This window comes from Phoxinus phoxinus (assembly GCF_949152265.1).
Source record: "Phoxinus phoxinus genome assembly, chromosome: 5".
NCBI classification, from domain to species: domain Eukaryota; kingdom Metazoa; phylum Chordata; class Actinopteri; order Cypriniformes; family Leuciscidae; genus Phoxinus; species Phoxinus phoxinus.
This window is the reverse complement of record NC_136880.1, coordinates 7,662,799-7,676,802: the sequence shown is the minus strand read 5'-3', so window position 1 is coordinate 7,676,802 and position 14,004 is coordinate 7,662,799.

Here is a 14,004-nt window from a genome sequence, read left to right as displayed (position 1 = left end):
CCCTGGATGCACGAAACGTAACGGAAAACATTGCAAGGTGTAATTAGACCTAATGTTTTTTGGTGACTAATGATAACTTAGCTAGAAGTGGTATTGCTAATGAAAATCAAACTTGATATATGCTGCTAAATTAGCATCAGACGGGCACTATAAATAGATGTTGTCCCTATTTTCACTTGTATATGTGCAGCTAAGAATACTTCATCATTTTTAACTAAACTACAACAGTTTTGAGCATAAACTATGCTGTTTCTCGTCTGTTACTCTAGAGTAGACCAATTCACTTTATGGAGGTATACTGCCCCCATCTGGTATAGAATGTGGAGTATGACTTGATTCTTTTGCCAGACAATACACATGGCACCTTTAACAGCTTTTCTGTCCTATTGCCTCTCAACCTCCAAATCTGGATTTTATATGTTGACCATGCTCTTTCTATATTCTGGGTGTGGCCTCCATGAATTGGGTCTACAAACCACCTGCTATGATTCACAGTGTAGTGAGTGTCAGTGATGCGCGGGTTGATCCAAAATGAGCGGGTGCCTGCGGTCACCCACAGTTACCAGCGGTTACAAGTCATCCAATAATATTTTTAATGATATTCGGGTCGCAGTCGGTCGGGTCGTTTGAAATAAAGATGCCAATTAAACCTTTGTAATTTATATAGTAGCTACTAGACACAATAATGTTCTATGAAATACATAGGTCTACACTTTATTGGCTGAATAACTGCGCGAGGATGACGCACAAGCTCAAGTCTGCAGATGAAAGTGGGAAATCCTTATTTACCTGAATGTTGAGCGCGTTATTAACTTTTGAATAAAAGCTGACGCGGGACAAAATGCCCGATTTCCCAACACGTTGAACTGAGCAATGCCATTGTGCCATTTTAATAGGCTACTTTTAAACGCATATAGCTCAGTAATGTCAGTTTTATGTATTTGCTGAGAGGGGGCGGGGTTTTTGTTGGGAAAGTCCGGGGAGAGATGCACACTTCGATTAGACTGGATAAACACATGCAGCATCTTAATTGTTAAGAAAATGAAACGAAATAAATGAATAAATCAAGCCTTTATTACAAAACACTAGGCTATATCATACAGCATTCAGAAAAATGCGCACCCCTAGTTCCTCCGTCTATGGCCCATGACGCGATGAGCATTTACTCGCTACTTTAAAAAAACGCGGGTCGGGTACAATATTTTCTTTCTTTTTTTTGCGGTCCGAGTTGCGGGCGGGTTAGTTGAAAACGTCGGTCGGGTGCGGGTTGTTTATACATTGACCCGCGCATCACTGGTGAGTGTAGCTGTCACAGGCTGGGGGGGGGGGGGGAAACTGGTGCAGTGGCGGACAGCCCACACCCCCAAACTACCACACCACCACTGAGGAGCTACCCCGCGGGACAGAAGAGGCCAGACAACAAGAAATACAATTTTAACTTTTATTTATTAAAAGGATGTCTCTTAAAATACGATAGTCTCTTCCTGTGTCTCTCCAACACACATTGGTTCCGTTTTCCTTATCCACAGGACTAGATGGCAACAAGAGATGAGCTCAATTCCACGGCTCTGATGAGCTCCAGCACAGAAGAGGATGTCAGCATTAACTCTGTATTTCGTACTCACAGGATGGCAGCAAAGGATTAACTCAATTCAGCAGCTCTGATGTGCTCCAGCACAGACGGAGGCAGACGAGGATGTCAACGGCAGAGATGAACTCAATTCAGCAGCTCTGATGTGTTTCAACACAGACAAGGATGTCAGCATTAACTCTGCCTTTCGTACTCGCAGGATTAAAGGGCAGCAAGGGATGAACTCAATTCAGCAGCTCTGATGTGCTTCAGCACAGATGGAGGCAGACGAGGATGTCAACGGCAGAGATGAACTCAATTCAGCAGCTCTGATGTGTTTCAACACAGACAAGGATGTCAGCATTAACTCTGCCTTTCGTACTCACAGGATTAAAGGGCAGCAAGGGATGAACTCAATTCAGCAGCTCTGATGTGCTTCAGCACAGATGGAGGCAGACGAGGATGTCAACGGCAGAGATGAACTCAATTCAGCAGCTCTGATGTGTTTCAACACAGACAAGGATGTCAGCATTAAAGGAACACTCCGACTTTTTGGGACTTTAGCCTATTCAACTTATCCCCCAGAGTTAGATAAGTCCATACATACCTTTTTCATCTCCGTGCGTGCTATAAGTCTGTTTGACGCACCCACCGCTAGCCTAGCTTAGCACAAAGACTGGATGTAAATGGTTGCAGCTAGCATACTAATCCAAATAAGTGACAAAATAACGCAAACATTTTCCTATTTACATGTTGTGATTTGTATAGTCACAGAGTGTACAAAAAACAAAGTCACATGAGACACAGGCATATTTTAACCGTATAAATACTGGGAACTATATCCCCTGAATATAGGGCGGAGTGATAACCGCAGCGCACCTGAGACGCGCTCTGAACGAACTCTCTGCTCCTCACCACGGCGCGTCTCAGGTGCTGCGGTTATCACTCCGCCCAAGTAGCAGTGCTTCGCCTTCAGAGAATATAGTTCCCAGTATTTATACGGTTAAAATATGTCTGTGTCTCATGTGACTTAGTTTTTTGTACACTCTGTGACTATACAAATCACAACATGTAAATAGGAAAATGTTTGCGTTATTTTGTCACTTATTTGGATTAGTATGCTAGCTGCAACCATTTACATCCAGTCTTTGTGCTAAGCTAGGCTAGCGGTGGGTGCGTCAAACAGACTTATAGCACGCACGGAGATGAAAAAGGTATGTATGGATTTATCTAACTCTGGGGGATAAGTTGAATAGGCTAAAGTCCCAAAAAGTCGGAGTGTTCCTTTAACTCTGCCTTTCGTACTCACAGGATTAAAGGGCAGCAAGGGATGAACTCAATTCAGCAGCTCTGATGTGCTCCAGCACAGATGGAGGCAGACGAGGAGGCAGACGAGGATGTCAACGGTAGAGATGAACTCAATTCAGCAGCTCTGATGTGTTCCAACACAGACGAGGATGTCAGCATTAACTCTGTCTTTCGTACTCACAGGATTAAAGGGCAGCAAGGGATGAACTCAATTCAGCAGCTCTGATGTGCTCCAGCACAGACGGAGGCAGACGAGGATGTCAACGGCAGAGATGAACTCAATTCAGCAGCTCTGATGTGTTCCAACACAGACGAGGATGTCAGCATTAACTCTGTCTTTCGTACTCACAGGATTAAAGGGCAGCAAGGGATGAACTCAATTCAGCAGCTCTGATGTGCTCCAGCACAGATGGAGGCAGACGAGGATGTCAACGGCAGAGATGAACTCAATTCAGCAGCTCTGATGTGTTTCAACACAGATGGAGGCAGACGAGGACGGCAGCAGTATCTCTATATTTTGTATTCACAAAACTGGATTTCACGAGCCAGCGCAGCTACAGCAATGTTTATCCACTCGGCCGCCCGAACGATCTGCGGGGGTCCCACACTCGTGTGTACACTGCAAAACACTCAACTCCACACGTGAAAATATCAGCTTAACACTGCAAAACACTCCAACCTTTGTAATGAATAAGGCAGTGTTCGGGCTCAAATGGACATCTTAATAGTGAGACTCTTCGTACGCTGGCAAGATTATAGAGATACTCGTTCCTCATACAATGTTGGTGCCAAAGAAAGTTGTAAAGTTAGTATCCTGTTCCCTCCGTCCTTCTCTTGCCTCCGTAAACCCGCTGTTTCTTCCTCCTTCCCTCGCTGCTCTCCTCTCTCTCCAATGCCCGCGTCTTTTATGCTTCTCGCGCCATGATCACCGTATCGGATTTTTCCCTCACATGTGCCGGTGATTTCGCGCAATCAGTTGTCGTTCGTGAGACCGGAACCGTCCTGGTGTTGCAACGGAAGTGTTCCCCCACAGCAACAATTCCCGTGCAAAGGTTCCGGCCCTTGGTCACCCCGTGACATAGCCAAGTGTGGTCAAAGCTCTGTAGGGTCTCCATTCGTCACTCAAAATGGTTGATCCCTGATGAACATGTCTGGTTATAACTGGAATCAGGTGATCTCTTGAGCGCCATTCAATTGGCCTCAAAATTGGTCGTCTTCTAACACCCTTAATGGCCAAGATACCAAAGACCCACTTTTTTCTTCTCCATGTTCCGCCAGCTCTTCCTCGTCCACACTAAAAATAAAAAATAAAACATTCAATAAGTTTCTTGCTTTCTCTTACTCTGTGAGAAGTGTTGCAACATTACACTTTTGTCTTTAAATATTTAGTTTGTCATCAGTGTCCATACTTTTTATGACTTTGTTTTGTCTTTAAATCATTCTATTCACACAATTTTCTAGAATAGCTAATATAAATTTTGCTCTAGCAAAACTCACTGATCAAGGACTTAAAGGTTTATTTTTGTTTTTTAGCAAATTGTTTATGCCAAAGCATGTTGCTCCAATCATGATGCTACTTGCTTTGTTTTACCTTTTCAAAAGGAAATTTATTTTTGTGATTTGATTTGAAAGTTAAGTTGCACAAGAGCCATTACATATTATAGCCTTATAAATAAATGTATTCTACCTTTCTTTTGTGACGGAAATTGCTTTCATCTATGACGACAAACTCTGTCCTTCCCCCCACAACCTGTCCTGTCTTTCTTTTGTACTTTCTCAAGGCTTTTCTACAGACCATCCTTAGCTTCTTTGTCATTTTGCTCAGTGTTGCTGAGCTTCCAGCTATCCCGTCCTGGATCATATCCACCTGTGTAATCTCAGTCCTTGACAATATCTGTTAACCAGAGAGAAAATGTGTAAAAAGATTCACATTGGTCAATACAGTATCACAATGATGTTTACTTTATCTTTGCAAAAACATATTTGCACAAAGTTAAATGATTAATTCTACCAATATGACAGGGTCTTTTAGTCTGTGATTATGAGAATAAAGTTGTAGCAATATGATGACTATTATTTTGAGGATAATGTCAAAATTATGTGAATAAGGTCATATTACAACAATAATGTTGTAAAAACACATGAATTGAGTCATAATATTTTTAAAAATACGTAATATTGTGTGAATATATAATCATTTAACTGTCACCCCCCTTTTTTATAATAGATGTGAAAATGCACAATCCAAACTTAAATGGTTGTAATGAGTATGCAAAAATGCTTTAGAATATATAGACTTATGTTTGGTCTTGTTTTAAAGAAGATACCCAGCAGATTATTGAAAAAATAAATTAATGAATGACAAAAGATATGGAAGTTTAAATGTACAGTTAATCAAATATACTGTACTAAACATTTTTTATTTTATATGGAATATATATTTGACTATAAATTATGCATTGTTTTACTCTAAAATCAAAGCCATACATCTAAATAAGTAACAAATTATAAATTATCTTCTAAATATTACTTCTATCACAATATAGTCGCCAAATATGGAACCTCGAGATTTTTGTGTTTTGTTCAGATTAGAAAAGTTTTTTATTATAAAAAAAACTAATTTTTTTTATTTAAAGAACCATTTCCATGGTAACACAACGTCAAATTTCAAAATGGTTTTCACAGGATAAATTTTGAGTTTGTAAACTTTCAAATATTACCTAATTTATGATGATTACTAAAATATGTGATAAGAAAAAAGGTGCAATACTGTAATAGATAGCCTACCGGTAAACAAAAGTCATCCAACTTTGTAAGCTTATCCTGCTGTCCCGTGAGACCCCCTGAAAGACTCAAAAGCAAAATTTGAAGGGGGTCTCAAAATTTTGTCAAAAAAAATTAAATAATAATTTTATTGTCACTAATGGTCACTAAAATGTTTTTAAGCTCACCATGTCCAGTATTCAGAATTCAAAACTTTTATTAACAATCAAAAATGTTCTATTTTTTGCCAAGCGGAGCAAGCCAGTCCTGTGCACGTATGCAAATTAGCCATATGCGCCAAATAGAAGAAGAACGTTGAGAAAACATACTAAAAATGGCTAGCAAGCGAAAGCTTAACCAGAGTGTATCACTCACCCACTTTGGGTTCACAAACTTCACATCCAAAAAGGTGCCACTCAGAGATGAAGGCCCACTCGCTACCAGAACAGAGGATCCTCTTCCACCCAGTGACTGCCCAGAAGCACATCGATTAATTGAAGCCGAGTGCTTCAAAGACGAAGCAGGTGCTGAGGTAACTTTAGCGGCTAGTTCTGCTAGTAAAAGTTGTGTTGCAAGCTGTCACGTATTAGCCGGGACGTCCCGTATATTAGGATTAATATATTTGTCCCGTTTATTGACTGCAATGATCTAACCACAGACTGATACAGCAGCAACACGGCACATGAGAATTATCATGACACGGCCATCATACAATCACAGCCTACTCACGCGCATCAGACCATACGAATACCAAACTCTAAACTGAGAATTAATCATTCTTTTGTGACAAATCAAAATCATTATTTTGTGACAAAACAGAATCCTCTGCTGTCTGGTCGCTCCCGGTTCGATCCGGACTCGCGCTATAACGGCAAATCCCTTTACAATCACTGTCCAGTTGTTATTTTGGCAAATTAGTTTTGGCGAATTCAAACAACGTGATTATTGTTCATGAGTCCAACATCCATCCAGCCACGCAAAAAACAAAAACAAAACAAAACATGGAATCTACCTGAGGGAATAATATGCTGATGTTATTTGCTGCTCGAGAAACATTTCTGAATATTATTAATGTTGAAAAAAAAAAAATGATGATGAATAGAAAGTTCTGGAAACCAGGACGAAAACCACAAGTATTCGCGCCAAGGCATCTTTGGTCTATTAACCCTTGAGTTACTTAACCCTTGAGTTTTTTCAATATGTAATATAACTGTTCATATCTGGTTTGTTTCTGTTACAGACATTTGTACAATTATATGAAAAAAAGAATAAATGAATAATGATAAACTCTAAAAACTCTAAACTTTTCTCTTTGTAACATCTTTTTTCAGGGTTGATTGTAATCATAATGTAACATTATAAAAAAATAAAAAACAAAGCAAAAAAATTGTTCATGTTATCCCCATAAATTAAATTTAGAAATGTGGGTCTTTTCTAAAGTTAATTTTACATAAAAAAGCTGTTTTTGTATAAAACATTTTTTTTTAATGTATTTATATAAATTACAAATATTTCATTAATCCTCCAAAAACTGCACAAATGTGAAGTAAAAACATTAATAAACAGAGTAAAATTACATTTTTTTAAATAAAAACTATTATTTTGTTACACAATTACATTTTGTTGCACATGTCTGCATTGTAATGCACAACTTTGCCTCTTCTTGTTATAAAACAACATGCATCCAAACAACTTTAGCCAATGCAACCTCCTACGTCAGTGATGCTTTACGAATACTATAGCATGTCGGATTATCAAAAATTGTTACGTGTGTGTTGTCATGTTGGCTATATACTGATTGTCTTGGCTTGCATGCATCCATGAAATATTGTAATGTTATAGGCCTACTGCATAGAGAGAAAATTTTGATCGGTATTGCGCAACAATCGGGAGATGGGGACCCCCCCCCCCCCAAATATTGATGGGTAATTCGCACACTGCTTACAACACTGCCCATCTTATAACGTTTCTGTATGCTCTACAGGAAGCACTAATGAGACGTGAACAGAGAGGTGATGAGCAGGCAGAGCCTCCCATGTATGTGGTAATCTGGGACAATGTGAACTTTCACCGTGGTCCTAGAATTCGTGAGTGGTTTGAAAATAACCCACGTTTCATAAATGTGTGCCTCCCACCATACTCGCCCTTCCTTAATCCCATTGAATAATTTTTTTCTGCATGGAGGTGGAAGGTCTATGACAGAAATCCTTATGCACAGGAAAATCTCATTCAGTCAATGGATGCAGCATGTGACAACATTGGATTGGAAGCGATTCAAGGTTGGATTCGGCATGCTAAAGGATTCTTTCCCCGTTGTTTAGCAAGGGACAGGATTGCCTGTGACGTTGATGAGGTCCTGTGGCCTGACCATGCCCAGAGGCATGATGCTGAGGCAGAATGATATTTTGATAACTGCATATTTTGTTTGTGACTACATTTATATGTGTGCAGGATTGTGCAAGTACTTAATAATAAATATAATTTTTCCCCTGCTCTGCCCTGAGTGCAGTGTTTTGCATTTATCTCTGTAGTGTGTAATGACTGCTGTGTAGTGTTTATGCATTAGCTGGATGTGTGTGTTATCTGAAAACAGTGTTTGGTTTTGGGTAAAGATAACATAGTTCTGAAGCAATTGTTTGATATAGCAAGACAAGTCAAAGGTTTTGATAGTGTAATAGTTCTGAAGCAATTGTTTGATATAGCAAGACAAGTCAAAGGTTTTGATAGTGTAATAGTGTAGCTTAAGTTTGGTGATATGTGTTTAAGGTTTTGAGAAAGCGAGAGAAACATTCAAAAAATGTGTTTTAGCAATTCAGAAATACTGTAACATAGATAAATTAACTCATTTGCTGATTAGTACACTACTCCATGACCTGAGCTGGGTGTGTCCAATAAGGGTGACATTCAAAATGTGCAGGAGGCTTCAGGAATGGTTTGACTGCTCTGCACTAATAAAAATTACTATAAATGATTCTTCTTTTTATAACAGCACTGTCAACTAAAGAAACAAGAGAGCCAAAGAGATCTATTGTGATCACAGATTCTTCCGATGAGGACCATGTGCGAGCAGAAAAGAAAAAGTACAGAAAGGGAAGCAAGAAGACCAAAAGAGACTTCATCAAGTTCCTTCCAGTCCTCATCTTCCTCCGACTCTTCAACACATCATAAGACTAAGAAGTACAAGAAGGGAATGAAAACACAGAAAAGTGCAAAAAGCAGAAGAGGTATGTTCAATGGCCTTTCAACATTCTTTTTAATTCATGTGCACTTTGAGCTTGCTTCACTTCCATTCCAAAAATTCAAGTTTAGTCATCTCTTGTACTGTAGATGTTGATAACGTGTAGGTTACGACTGTAACCTTTCTTCCCTGAGAGCAGGGAACTCACACTGCATAGATGACGCTATGGGGAAAGCCCTCCACGTGAACTGGTGTCTGAAAAACTATCCAATCACGGCAATCAAATTTGACCGGCGACAGCCTATAACGTCACTACTAGTGCAACCCGGAAGTATAAAAGGGGTGCCTAGAGAAAATGTCATCCACACTGTAAAACTCAACAAGTTAAGCTAACTCATTTCATTTGAGGAAACCGACTGCCTCAAATTCAATTAAGTTTATAAACACAATAGTTATGAGTACTCTGAACTTATTTTAATCGAGTCCACTAAAACAATTATTTTTCTTAATACACAATTAAACTTTACACTGCATTTACTTTTACTTATACGCTGCATTATACTTTATATAGCTGAAACTTCACTATATTGAGTAAAAACAGTGAAATGACAAACTTTAAATGAACTCAGAGCACTTGCAGTTCCTGCTAGCTCACAACACTTATTGTCTGAAGGGACTGGTCAGCAGGCATCCCCGAGGCATGTGTCTCGTTCCCTGTTCTCAGGGAACAGAGGTTACAGCCATAACCTCGACATTTCCTTTCGAAAGGGAACTCGCACTGCCTCTGTTACTAGCTGCCTCAGAAACTAGCAGGACCTGAATCGCCAGGCACAGATGTCTGTCCCTCTTCCCTTGAGAACAGGGCAGAAAAGAGCAAAGTTTTCTCAAGGGAAAAAAACTCAGTTGGCACAAGTTGTGTGTGTCATCTGATGTCAATATCTTAGACACGGATCCACACACTTCTTGAAACGCTTATCACTTGCCATAATTGTTCTTAACTTTATCAGATGATTGTAAATCAGACAAAACAGTCCCAAAGACGAAAAGAGGATGACATGTTCTCTAGGCACCGCTTTTATACTTCTAGGTCACTCCTAGTAGTGACGTCACAGGCCGGTTAATTTCGATTGCCGTGATTGGATAGTTTTTCAGACACCGCTTCACGTAAAGGGGGCGTTCCGCAATAGCATCATCGACGAAGTGCGAGTTCACTTTTCGAAAGGGAACATGAAGATATGTGACCAATAGGACATTGGCTCAATACAAGACATTTTATAGTGTAGCACAAAAGTAAATTAACAGTATATTTTAATATTTTGTATAGTATTATATTAGGGGTGGAACGGTACATGTATTCGTATTGAACCGAATCGGTACGGGTGGCACGGTTCGGTGCACGAATTTACACGGAGAATACACGGTATAAAAATAAATAAAACTTGCGTGCAAATTAATTAATGTAATGCAGCAATAACTACTGTTAGAAACGTGGGTTCTGTAGCCCTGCCGTAAGCTAGGTTTGCGCTGTCTTTGGCTTTGCGAGCCTCCGCTGCGCGCGCGCTTCCATAAATGGATGAGGCATTTATACTTAGCACTCGCCGGTGAACTATTCTTTGAAACGACAGGGTGCGACTCGGTGTAATTGTCCTCTAAACCATCAGGAATCAGCGGCGAGAAGAAGTAAGGTACACTCGTGAATGTTTATTTTAGTAGGCTACACTTTAGTACACCAAAACCACACTACAAAAGAATCGTGCAAAGCAGTAAACCAGATTAGGCCTATTCCTTGTGACATTAGAAAAAAAAATGGATATGAGAACGTAACCTACAACTAAATTAACGTTATCTTACATAATTTCGAAACATTTTTATTTAGTTTTGTGAACCTTTTATAAAACATGGCCATTTATTTTTATTTAAAGGGCTTATGTCTGCTATTGTAGGCTCATTTAGTTAATGTAAGCAACTAATTTAGACGCAAGAACTGGGTGCCGGTGCGGTGAGATGTACATGCTCGGCCAGATTCGGCTTGAAGTCGTGCATCTTCGGATGGAGCTGCGCGCGCTGTTACAAAAAAAGCTGTGCACTACACACCGCCACGCGAAATGGGGCCTTGCGCATGACCGCCCACACCGCAATGACGCCATTTTTGCCGCGCGCACCTTCGCGCTCGTGCGTCCGCACATAAGAGATGCTGTATTTTCAGCTTTATAGCTGATTGTCTTATTTTGTTTACATCTTACTTTACACAATTCAGGGCAGGCTGTTGCAGCGGCTCAGGGGAGAGACTGTAGGTGGTACAGACTGAGACATGCACAATAAAAAATTATTGCCTTCTGCATTTTTGTTTGGCTTTTCCCTCCATTGTACCGAACTCATACCGAACCGTGACTTCAGTGTACCGTTCCACCCCTATATTATATTATACTGTTATTTATTATACTCCGAAGCCCTCAAATATCCATGAGTGGCTGTGGCTTTACACTCAGTCACTTCAGAATTCAGGAGGTCTAACAACTGGCAAACAAATTCCTATGTATTTATAAATACAATATATTCTGTAATGTATGAAATGCTACTCCCATGTATTATCTGCCTATATGCTTTGAGAATAACTACAAAATTATGTTATTTGGAGGAAATTATTAAGATGAATGGATTTTGGTGTTTTGTTCTTTGTCAGTATTTTTACCAGAGCAAGTCATAGGAAGATACAAAAAGGTCCTGAAGTACCTATCTAAAGGAGAGCAACCAAAACGGAGGTGTGGATAGGAAAACGATTGTTGATACGTCTGCCATTGCTGAGTTGGAAGCCTGTCAGCGTACATCACAGCGTACAATAAATTACGTGCTGCGTTTCAAAAAGGGCAGAAGCTGTTCGACTTTGCAGACCGTTGCCGACAATTGTGCACACAGGAACCAGTGCCATAGAGGAAAAAAAGAAAAATGGAGAGCTAATAGACATTCCACAAAAAAACAAATAACATGTTGCCAGTAGATTTATGTACATTCTGTTTATCCTCACAATCTAATTGTGTTAAATGTTTTTTTTTGGTGTGTTTTTTTATTTTATTTAGCCATAATGTTTGACTCAGTTTATCATCACAGTTTGTTGAATGTTTAATTTACGGCTAGGTTTCATCATTGTACCAAATTTGATTTAATTTACAATGTTTAATTCAGATATTATTTTTTGCCCAGTGCTTTATTCTTGCATGCCCAGTTGTGCATTTTTTACGATTACATGGAAATCTTCCAGTGCATATAATTTTTTTTTAAATTGGACCCAATCACTGCTGTTGTTTTATGTTTTATATAGTTTTTGTGGGATGACATGTCAGTGAGGAGTTAACATGTTTTTCACTTTAAAATAATGGGCCACATCACTAGTAGTTCCTGCGGGATGACAAGGTAACACTTGAGTAATTACTGAGGAGTTTTTCACAAGTAATACAAGTTATTTAATTTTATATTTGACACATACTCTGTACAGGCATACATTTCTGTGAGGCACTAGTAATATTCGAACTAATATTGTAATCTGGAAGATGTGGTTTTGCGCTTATCGCAACTTAAATGCAGCCAATTTCTTCATTAAGGATGCAAATTGTTTTTGACGAGAATATCAATGTTTATATTCATATCCTAAGGGGGAGGGGGGGGGGTAATATTCATAAACTGGTTTCCACAAAGAACCAATTTGAGGCACAAGCTTCTGAAATGTTATGACCATGTTAAGAGTATATAAAACCCCACAATTGTTCACTTTTTAGACATGTTACTTTTGTGATTAGTAATTAATTGGTTATTCTTTCTTAGTCCACAAGTAGTTCTCAATGAGGATATATTTATTTAGTAATAATCAAATACCTACCAAGGAACTACCTTTGTACTAAATTAGCTATTACTTACTGCTTAGTTAAAGGGGTCATGACATGTGTTTTTTTATTTTATTATTATGTTCCCTTAGGTGCAATTATTGTATTACTATAGTTTTTTGTACAAACATTTAAAATGTAGTGATTTCTGCGAAGCGATGGCTCTTGCAATGATACAACCTTATATGTTTGAGCCGGAATCAGAGGAAAATGACGAAGTAACGAAGACTGGATCAGCCCGTGTCCACATGGAAAGTGAAACTATTTTGAATTAATAAAAAAATTGTAACCCGAGACACTTGAAAACGGATTATTGTTGCATGATTATCATATAGCTTAATTTGCTAACAGTTAAATAATGTTAAACTAATTTCAATGAAAAGATATAGGGTGTACCACAGACAAAAATGCATGCACAGGCCATCTTTGAAGATGCAGCATTGATAAGGCAACATTTTTAATTTTCTATCACATGTAGGCCTACTAGAAAGGCGATTCAAGATTCTCTTATACAAATGTGTTTATATTAGCCATGATAAAAAGTAAGTTTGCGTCGTCGTTGTTGAGCCCAGAATAGTCGGCACGGACTTATCTTTGAGCAACAGTTTTCTAGCAAAGCCAGCATCATATTGGGATTTTTTCTCAAAACAGTCATCCTTAAAATGTTAGTTATAGAACAAACGCTTAAATTAACACTGCCGTGACTGGGACGTCCGCAAAAAATAAAGTGCATCCATTTTCCCCTGACGTCTGGATCTTTCGGCAGCGTATTCAAAGATGTTGTTTGTCCACAGCCAGGAACTGCACATCTGCGTGGCATCGTAATTTCCCTGTACACAGACCCACACTCGCTGTCCGTCGACTGAACACTTGTGAGGCGCGAGGCGATACGAAATGAGCGTAGTTGTCTTGCGCTTAAAGCGTAGTTGTCTTGTGCTGGAGGCGGTCATATGCGCTGGTACGTCACTTCGTACCGTGACGTCACTTCTTACCATGGATCCAGAACGAGCTGTATTTATAGCTTGATTAAATAAATGATTCGTTTATAATGGGGAGGACGTCTTAAGCTATGAAACTTGCAGGACGTTTTAATGGTACAAAGACCTCTTATATACCAAAAGATCAAGGCAAATTTGGTTTCTCATGTCATGACCCCTTTAATATTGCTTCCATATTAGTTAATAGTATTAAGTTCGGTGTTAATGCAGTACTACCTATTACTTCCTGGATAGCTACTTGTTAACTACGGACCCTTATTCTAAAGTGTTACCTGTTTATCTAAATAGCCCTATGTTGTTAGAAATGAC